Source organism: Pinus tabuliformis, chromosome 7 (assembly GCF_031772625.1).
Source record: "Pinus tabuliformis cultivar Carrire ecotype Pingquan chromosome 7, CPIR1, whole genome shotgun sequence".
In the NCBI taxonomy this organism is placed as follows: Eukaryota; Viridiplantae; Streptophyta; class Pinopsida; order Pinales; family Pinaceae; genus Pinus; species Pinus tabuliformis.
The window spans coordinates 319,718,730-319,729,309 of record NC_142293.1 but is presented as its reverse complement, the minus strand read 5'-3'; the positions used below and the strand labels follow the sequence as shown (position 1 = coordinate 319,729,309).

General features: G+C 37.2%; 1 pseudogene; it reads left to right on the top strand.

The window, feature by feature from the left end:
* The first annotated feature begins 2,528 nt into the window (after positions 1 to 2,528).
* Positions 2,529 to 4,898, top strand: LOC149247219 (uncharacterized; annotated as a pseudogene).
* The last annotated feature ends 5,682 nt before the right edge of the window (positions 4,899 to 10,580 follow it).

Genomic DNA, 10,580 nt, shown 5'->3' with positions numbered 1-10,580 from the left:
GATCAGGTTTGGGCGGCAATGAGAAACAATTTGCAACATTTAAAGATGTCTCTGCTCGGTTTCGAAATGGGGATATTGGTGCTCGAAAATATTATTCACATATATCAAAGCTAGGTTTGTCACATCTTGTACCTCGGCTTGCAAGGTTATGTCCTGACCAAGACAAGAAAGAAAATTGCTAGAGGCTCATGAAGCTGGGCTAAAGAATAATTCACAGCTTGTTGTAAATCAAGTTATAAATTAGACTGGGGGAATATCTATTGGAACACGTAGCATCGACAATCACAGAAAGGAAAATCTAAGCCATGGTAAACACTAGTTTTGAATGGGATGTCTGGAACAAGTGCTATATCGAAGGGAACATCTACTTCATCTTAGGAGATCTTTGTAATATTTATTTAAAGTATCACTGAAGAGCGCATTACCACACAAGAACATAAGAATGAGAAGGAAACAACAAAATTTATATCCCTCGAGTGTGAAATTACTGGTGATAATCAACATAGAAAATATATGTATCCATGAGGACCATTCAACACAATTGTATATGCTTACTGTCAATGGATACTTGCACCATGACAAGCTGTTGGACGAAATGGTTAAATTCACGGACAAATTAAGAGAGTAATATATTTATGACAATATTAAGAGAAAATTGAGATTTTAAATTTGTATTCAGACATGTGTTACATTCAAAACATGCCATAGAGAGACAAAGGATGGACAGAGGGATGGACAATGGCAAACGATGGAGGAACCAATGTGTTGGAGGATCATGATAGCGATTAATATGCCAATAGTCCTGAATCTAAATATGCCAACAGACTGCATGCATGGAATTTGAGCCTTATTAGTTTTATGGCAGTACTATAATATACTGGAAATCAGAATTATGATGCAACGTGTAATCTCTGCAGCTTTTGAGCATTATCAATGTTATGGCAATGTTATAATATATTCGCAACCTAAACTATGATGCTACCTATATATATTTGCAGCGTTATATAAATATATTTGACAACGTACTATTCAACAACTATGGGAGACCTGACATTGTTTCACATATAACGATTTGGGAAATAAATTAATGATTATATGACTGAAAAGAATATGAAAATGTTATTATTATGTGTTGTTGCTTTATTCATTGGCGTTTGGTATGATGTGCTATTGGTCTCTCCATGGTTATCACTGGTGTAGTTGTCGGTGATATAATATGCAACTTTAAATGAGTATAAGCAACGTTCAAAATTGTGGTACATGTGGCAACAAATGCAAGCAGCTATTCAACGACAAGCACGATGGCACCTTGAGCATACATGTAGAGAGATGACAAGGTTTATCATGGGTTTTTCGTTATATATATGTTGTGTGTTTGGAATTGTTCATCCAATACACTATTAGAGGCATGAATGGATCTATTTTGAAGGGTCTTTCACAAAGCATTCAACTCATATTGGTCACTAATGATATCTCCCACATTCAGCTGACCACACTTTTGGGTTGGTGTTTGATGATTTCGGCATAGGACGATACAAGACACTTCAATAATTATTTTGTTTGGTCATCCTTTCATTACACGACGTGCATACGTCGTTGTGTGTTAGTTTGGTGTTATATGGTGTGACAATTTTTTTTAACCAAAAAATTATTCTGCAGTTGCGTTTACGACAATGTTATCAACACTATTATGTCTTTTTTTTCGGCATTAAAAATATTATAATGCATGCAGATTGACATATTGGCATATGGCGTTGGCATTGTCATATGGTGTTTCCATATCATTGGCATTATTATCGTTGTCTATTCAACGCATTCAATACTCGTTTAATGCATTCAAATATAAAGAAAAAAAGGGCAGCACTAAATATAAGTAAGCAGCATTAACTATATGAAGTATGCAACGTTATTATGATGGGAATTAAAGGAAAACTAAAAATTTGAACGTTACTCTACCTACCAAATCTGAAACCTTATGAAAATTCCATGGTATGCATTATGTAACTTTCACTATCTTCATCATGCAAGAACAGATGACAGTCATTTCATTGAATCAGCGTCCATGAATTGGTATTAATTGATACGCCTACACTGCAATGAGATGAATTGGTATGCTTGAGACTCCATGGCCTGGCTTAAAAATGAGGTTTTTGATGTTAGGTTGTTCATAAAAGTGGTGATCCCATGAGTCGTTCTTTCATAAGGCCCTGACATCAGGCTTTGCAGCAAGCCAACTATGCAAGATGATCTGTGAAAGAATGCTTGATTGTGTTCTAGCTGAAGTTGAAAGAAGTCATGCAGAAGTTTAAAGCTGCGTTGGCCCAGAAAGTAGAGAACGCATTCCCTCCACCAAGCTGACAACATCCATGTTTTGTGACCGTTGTGAAGAATCTCTGCAGGAATTCGTGGAAGCCCTGCAAACACTGGGATTGGCAACTGCAGAATCATTTAATATATTCATGCAATGTTTGAACGTTGAAGTACTACGTAAGGCACTCTATGTGAGGTAGGAATAAAAGACAAAAGAAGAGGAGGGTTGGCCATGGGAAGCAGGATGAAACACTGGGGATTATTGAATGTTGTGGCAGTCTTGGCTATTTACAGTTGGAATTTAGAAGTGGTTGAATGCGAGGCATTCAAATGTGATCCAGGGCACCCTTAGTGGCATCACAGCGCGTTCCAGGATATCCAAGAAAACATCAAGCATGAGATGTGCCAAATGTTGCACTCCAGAGCTGAGGTTCCTTTTAGGATTCCACTTGAAGTTAATATTGTACTAGTTGGATTCAATGGTGATGGTGGCTATAGGTACTCTTTGGATGCGCACATGCTGGGGGAGTTTACGAGAAGAATCTTTCTCTCACACCATCCTACATGCCTAGAGACTACTTTACCACTCGATATTGAACATGATCTTCAATATAGTATCATTCCTGTTGGGTAGCCAGACCTTATAGCATTTGAACAAGCAGTGAAGAACATGATGGTGCCTATTGGTTCAACAAGGGAAAGTGAATATGGAAAAGAGGTACCGATGTTTGAAGTTGAAAAAACGATAGTAGAACCAACTTTCCAAAGACTGTACACCTATTTGTTTGACTTTGAAGATGCTTCATATTCTGCTGTAGAAATAAAAGGACCTGTGCCAAATGCAATATTCATTCTAAACTTTGATAAGGTTCAGATGGATCCTAGGAACAAAGAAGTTGATCTTGAGGCTTTAAAGTACGTGAAAATTGAAGAACTTACACTTGAAAAAATGAAGTAGCAGGAAGGAAATTACATTTACCGGTATCATTATGGTGGAGGGGGGGCATCGCAAGTATGGTTGGGTTCAAGTAGATATGTTGTCATAGATCTGTTTGTTGGTCCATGCACATATGGAAAGATAGAAACAGAGGAAGGTAGTGTAAGTTACAGGACAATTCCAAGGTTGTCGTATATTCTTTTTCCAAGAGGCCAGGGTCCTGTTAGTCCTGGTTCCAATGTTGAGCTCTTCATAGGACAGCTTGGATCTCTCATTTCTACAACTATTGAGCATGTTCTAGCTCCAGATGCTAGGTTTGAGACCGTTGATTTGGCCAGTCAGTTACTTGTTCCTATTATAGTGTTCCAAAACCACAATCATTACAATATTTTTGAAGCAGGCCACAACTATAGTATTGATATGAAGGCCATTGAGATGGAGGTTAAAAAGATGGTTCACGCTGGACAAGAGGTTGTTATTGTTGGGGGTCCCCACAGCCTTCATCGTCATGAGAATTTAGCAATTGTTGTGTCAAAATCTCTATGAAATCAGTCTCTCCATGAGACAAATACAGATGGACGTTTTCATGTCCAGACTAGAACATATCTGGATGGCTCTATTCTCAAAGAGGAAATGGAGCGTTCTCCAAATGTTTTAGCAGTTGGCTTGCTTGAAGTTGTAGATCCTTCTCTTTCAAGTGCATTTTTCCTATGACAGACATGGATCTTAGAGTCAACTGATTCTAAGGATTCTGTTATAAACCTAGACCTATTTGGGTAACTTATAGCTCCAAATATAGTAAGGAAAAAAGAGAGAAAGGGAACAGAAAGAAGCAGCAAGATCTTTATAGGACATATGGCATGTGTGTAATTTTGGTGTTTGTGTTGTCTCTAGTTGTTATAGATCCTGAGCTATTGATGGAAGGTGAAAGTCAAGTATAAACCAACAATCATGTTATAATTGTTCTTTAACATGAGAATAATCAAATACCCCTCAGTTATGTCTCAGAAACTGAGAAAATATATGTTGTTCCACAGCTAGCACAACGCCACATTTTAGCTAGATTAGCATCAGTTGTTGGTGGATGGGCTGCACCTTATGAAAAAACTTCCCATATACATCATAGGCCAATTTCCAACTCGCTATGGGAAACTGGTTGTCATCCATTCGGTTCCTTCTCAAATGTAACACAAATTAGCCAGATGCTTTATGACACTGCATTGTGAAACAAGATCTATGCACGCGTTGATGCAACACTACATAAAATTCGTGACACAACAGTGGCAGTCCAGTCCTTTACAAATGAGCATTTAAAATCACCACTTAGGGAACCAGTGAAAGGCCAACGGAAGAATTCAACTGCAGAGTTATGGCTTGATAAGTTCTACAAGAAGACAACCAGCTTACCAGAACCTTTCCCACATGAACTTTTCGAGCGCCTAGAACAATTTCTTGATAATCTGGAAGAGTAGTTTGTGGGTGTATTTGGACTGTTATATAACCATATTTGAATGATTCTCATAAGACTTTCTCTGAAATATTTCAAAAAACAAGATTACCCAGCACGTATTTGGAGCAATGTTTCTGGAGCAACATTCATTCAATCTGGAGAAGCTCTAATAAACCATCAGGAGTAGCATTCAGTCAATGATGCAGAACAATACATTGTAGGTTTTAAAGCATTAAAACAATGATGACATCTACACTGGGGACTCTTTTATAGGCTACAAATCATCTATAACCCCTTGCCATTGATGTCAAAGTGGGAGGTAAGCAGAGGTTATGGGAAACAATAATAAATATCTTTCAGAACATGTAGAGGTTATGGGTAGCAATGAGAAATATATTTCAGGACAAAAGGGGGAGGACGAATGTGTTGCCATCAATGCCAAAGGGGGATATTGTTAGAAATATTATCATTGATGGCAAAGAAGAAACAAGAAAAGGAGAAGCATAAAGAACAACAAACAAAGGAGAAAAAAAGTAACAACAATGCAAGGAGAAACAATAAGGCAAGGAGTAGAAACAATGCAAGGAGCAGCAAGCAGAAAAGTAGCAACAATGAAAGGAGCGGCAAGCAAAAAAGTAGCAACAATGCAAGGAGTAGGAGCAAGGCAAGGAGCAATACAATGAGCAACAAGCAGCAAAATAAGGCAAAGGAGCAGATAAAGGAGGAGGAGTTGTGATTCATTAAAATGTTTTGATAATGTTGTAGAGATTACTATATTGAATAATTTGTGATGTGAAATTATTGATTAAGTTTAATTGTTGTGATGCAAAGGCAAGACTCCAAGGAAAAGACAAATATGTTGCAAAGATTGTTGTGATGCATTAATGATAAATATTGTCATTTTATGTTGTCATTAGGTTGATACATTCAATCATTACATGTCGCTGAAATTAATAGTGGATGGATTATGTATTTTTGAGTTCTAATATTCAAGGTATGAAGAGTTTGGAAATGAATGAGTGGAAGGCAAAGAGTCAAGCCTATTCACTTCATATTCCTATGTGGGATGCAAACATCCATAAAACTATTTTTATAAAAGATGTGATTTTGGAAGGCATCATGATGTTAGAGAATGGGATAATGTGAGAGAGCTAATAGAACTATTATGCATTAGTTACCTGGAACATATGGAGCTGATGTGATGTAGATTTGAAGGGAAGAACAAGTAGAAATGAAGAGGGATATATGCATAATTTATGACCAGGTAAACCAACACATTGTTTTTCTTGCTTGAATCAGGGGATGGCAGTCTCCTTTCAAATTGTGGCTTAATAAATATCCAGTTGGAGTTGGTTGAGGTAGGAGCCTCCTTTGGGTTGTATCCTATAAAAACATATGGGATTTGGAGCTTCCTTGCATGTTGCAGCTTGTAGAAAATTGAGGTAGCAGCCTCCTGTAGGTTGGAGCCTACAGAAAATCAGATGTAATAAGGAGTAGGAGCTTTCCTAATGCAGGGGCATGAGGCTTGAAGACAAAAGGCTTCATTTTATTCCAAAAATCCAAAAAAAATTACAAGCAAAGGAGTGGGATCCTTTAGTTGTCACTTTTAAAAGTTTTCTAGATAGGATTTGAGCTAAGATATAGGTATTTGAATGATTTTGTAATTAATCCAAGTAGTTCAGACTTAGTTGAGATTCTCGAGGAGAATATCATGCAGTTTAGGTAATTATCTAGGATTAGATAGATTTGATCCATTGATTGAGGAACAGATCGCTGGATGTAAAGTATTTATGTAAGTTTTGAACTATGGTAAGAGGATTTGGCTGGATTTGACTATGGAGAATTAGACTATAAAAGAATTGAAATATCTTTGTATCTTTGTGTATTTTTATGTATGAAAGGTTAAATCCCGGAGGTTGAATTTCTTCGAAATATCTCTGTGTATTGTTGAATTCTAGTTTAGCATGTAAATTTAGAGTTATGTATGATCTGGTGTTCTCATGTTTAAATTCCTCATTCACTGTGTATTAAGTTAAGTCGATTGTGTTTCAACCCATAGAAATTTAATTAGCTAAACTTTGAATTCATTAGTGAAGAGCTAGACCTGGCAGAAGCGCTAAAATCATAGTGGAACGGGAAAAGTCTGATAACTTATGAGGAAACCCGAAGAAGCCTAGAACCGTTTGATTGACGGAACCGTTAGATCTAAGGTAGTCGCGTGCAAACAAGCACCAGAGTTAAAAGAGGAGTAAAGCAGTCTTCATAGGTGGAAGTTGTTTTTGCGTGGGCTCAAGGAGGTAAGCGGTATTTTGGGATAGTCACGCAATTCCATTTATCAGCCGACATGTAGCACGGAGAAATCGCTTTTCTCGCGTACCCTCGACTTGATAAGCTTTGACAATAATTCCACGCGATATTAAGCGTCTACTGATGGATCAAGTGGGCTTGATCAACGACGGAGGATCGCCTGGCTAGTTTGTGAGCAGAGAAGGCAAAAACCGTTAGATTGAAGAAAAGGGGATCGATGGTGGAAAATTAACACGATAAAGGCTAGGAGAAAGGCGGATGTGAGAATTTTATGAACGGAGTGTTATTTTCCTTTTGGGTCTGAGGTAAGTGCAGTTCTGCTAATTTGTGGGAAATTTTAGCAATTCTGTTGTTTTAGTAGAATATCTAAGTTTGGAGGCGTATGACTAAAACTTCAAGGGAGATTGAAGAAGAACTTCCACTTGCACTTGAGGAGATCGTTTTAGGATTTGAACGATTATCCCTTACACCTACAACCAGACCACCATTTGTGGTGTCAGAGCAACCTACTGACACTGAACAGGATCTCAAGGATCAAAAAAAGAAATCCAACATGGCTTTTAGAGTTGGAGGAAGAGGTGGTGGTCGAAGAAGAGGAAGACTAGTTGTAAATGCTAAAGTGTTGGAAGCTATGCAATAGATGTAAGCTAGATTAGAAGTAATGGAAATGGGAAGAGATGCATATGCTAGAGATGTCAGTGAGCCTGAAGTTGGAGCTATAGAATAAGAGGAACCTACAGATGTAACTCCTGAAATGAGATTCTTTAAGTCAGTATTGAGATCCACATCCAAGCCCAGACTTGAAGTTTCAATTTATACAGGAAGCTTAAGCCCTGAAGAATTGATAGACTGGATTAATGACATGGAGAAATTCTTTGACTATGAAGAAACAGAAGAAGGAAAGAAAGTGAATTTTGCTGTCACAAAATTGAAAGGACATGCAGCACTTTGGTGGGATGGAGTGCAGGCAGAAAGAAGAAGACTTGGTAAAAAGCCAATTAAGAATTGGAATAGAATGGTGGCAATGCTAAAAAGTAATTTTTTTCCAAGTGACTACCAGCAGACATTATTTAGATAGATGTCGAATCTTAGGCAGAGGTCTATGACAGTAAAGGAATACATAGAGGAATTCTACAAAGTGAGTATAAGAGTAGGACAAATCCAAGATACAAATGAGAAGGTTGCAAGATATGTAAATGGTCTTAGAATGGAGATCCAAGATGAGATAAGTGTATTGTCTCCAAAAACAGTAGAAGAGACTTATCAGATGGTACTGAAAGCTGAAGAAAAACTCATGAGGAAGCAGTCTACTAGAAATAGAGGTACTTTTTGAGGAAAGGGAAGTCAAAGTGGTAGAGGAAGGTCTACAACACCTAGAGATGGAGCTAGCAGCAGCTCAAGTCAGCATGCACCCACAGGAGGTGATGCAAGTGGTAGAGGGACTTTTTCTAGATGAAGAGGAGGCAGAGATAGAGGAAGAGAAGTCAGATGTTACAGATGTAACAAGCTGGGACACAGAGCCTATGAGTGCCCAAAAAACATAGGAATGAATCAGAGAAATACAATTGTTGCTAAGACTGAAGAGGAAGTGGCAAAGGTAATAGAAGAAGAAAATGTACAAAAGAAAGGGGAATCTTTGGTAGTTAACAAAGTTTTGTTAAAGCCAGCTAAGGAAATTGTTGAACCAGGACAGAGAAAGACCTTGTTCAGGATTGTGTGTAAGGTTCAAGGGAAATTTCGTCAGATGATAATTGATAGTGGTAGTACAGATAATTTGGTCTCCATGGAAGTGGTGGAGAAATTGAAATTGAAGACAAAGAAACACCCAACACCTTACAAGGTGTCATGGCTTCAAAAGAGATATCAGTTGGTAGTAAATGAGCAGTGTGAAGTAGGGTTGCAGTTGGGCAAATACAGAGACAAAATTATGTATGATGTGATGCCTATGGATGTGTGTCATATATTGCTGGGAAGACCTTGGCAGTATGACAGAGGAGATAAGGAAAGAAAAACACATATAAATTTAGTAATGATGGTGTCAATCATACATTGTTGCCTATGGAAGAAGAGGATGCATCGAAGAAACCTGATCTAAAGACCCTTTTGTTGAGTGGAAAGGAGTACTTGCATCAAATGGAAGAAGATGAGGTAAGTTTTGCATTGATTTGCAAACCCAAGGTAATAATTACTTCCACAAAAGTTTCTGATTTACCAATTGAAATTCAAGAGATGCTGGACAGTTATTGTGATATCATTGTAGATGATTTGCCTGATGATTTATCACCCATTAGAAAAATCAGCCATCATATAGATTTGATTCTAGGAGCAAATCTACCTAATAAAGCAGCTTACAGGATGACTCCCCACAGAGAATGAAGAAATCAAGAAGTAGGTTCAGGAACTGTTAGACAAGGGACTAATTAGAAAAATTTTGAGTCCTTGTGCAGTGCCAACAATGTTGAACCCAAAGAAAGATGGAGGCTGGAGAATGTGCACTGATTCAAGAGCAATCAATAAGATAACAATTAGGTACAGATTTCCTTTACCTAGAATTAAAGATTTAATGGATTGTTTGAGTGGAGCAAAATATTTTACAAAGTTAGATTTAAAAAGTGGTTATCATCAAATCAGAATTAGAGAGGGATATGAGTGGAATTTAAGACAAATGAAGGATTGTATGAGTGGATGGTAATGCCTTTTGGGTTGTCAAATGCTCCCAGTACATTTATGAGACTCATGAATGAAGTTTTGAAAGAATTTATAGGTAAATTTGTAATAGTATATATGGATGATATATTAGTTTACAACAGATCAAGAGAGGAACATGTGATACATCTGAATTATGTCTTACAGAGGCTACAACAAGAGAAATTATCGTTACATTTAAAAAAATGTTCATTCATGAAGGAGGACTTGGTGTATTTGGGTTTTGTTGTTTCTGCTGATGGGTTAAAGATGGATCCTGAGAAGATCAAGGCAATCATGGAGTGGCCTTCACCAAAATGTATCTTTGAGGTAATAAGTTTTCACGGTCTTGCTAGTTTTTATAGGAAATTCATAAGGAACTTTAGTAAGATCAATGCTTCAATTATTGACACTATAAAGAAGGACAGACAACGATTTAAATGGACTTTTGAATCAGAAAAGAACTTCTAGCTATTGAAGAGAAATATTACTGAGAAACCTATTTTGATTTTGCCTAATTTTAATAAACCTTTTCAAGTGAAGTGTGATTCCAATGGAGAAGCCATTGGAGTTGTTTTAAGTCAGGAGGACAAACCTATAGCTTATTTTAGTGAAAACTGAATGAGTCAAAGAAGAAATATTCTTCTTGCAATAAGGAGTTTTATGCAGTGGTGCAGTATTTGAAGAAGTGGATACATTACTTGATGTCTAAGGAGTTCATACTATATTCAGATAACCATGCATTGCAGTACATTATGCAATAGCCAAAGCTTAACCAGAAGCATGCAAAATGGGTAGAATATCTTCAGGTTTTAATTTTGTGTTAAAACATGTAACTGGTCAATCAAACAAAGTAGCAGATGCCTTAAGTAGAAAAATCATTTTAGTTCA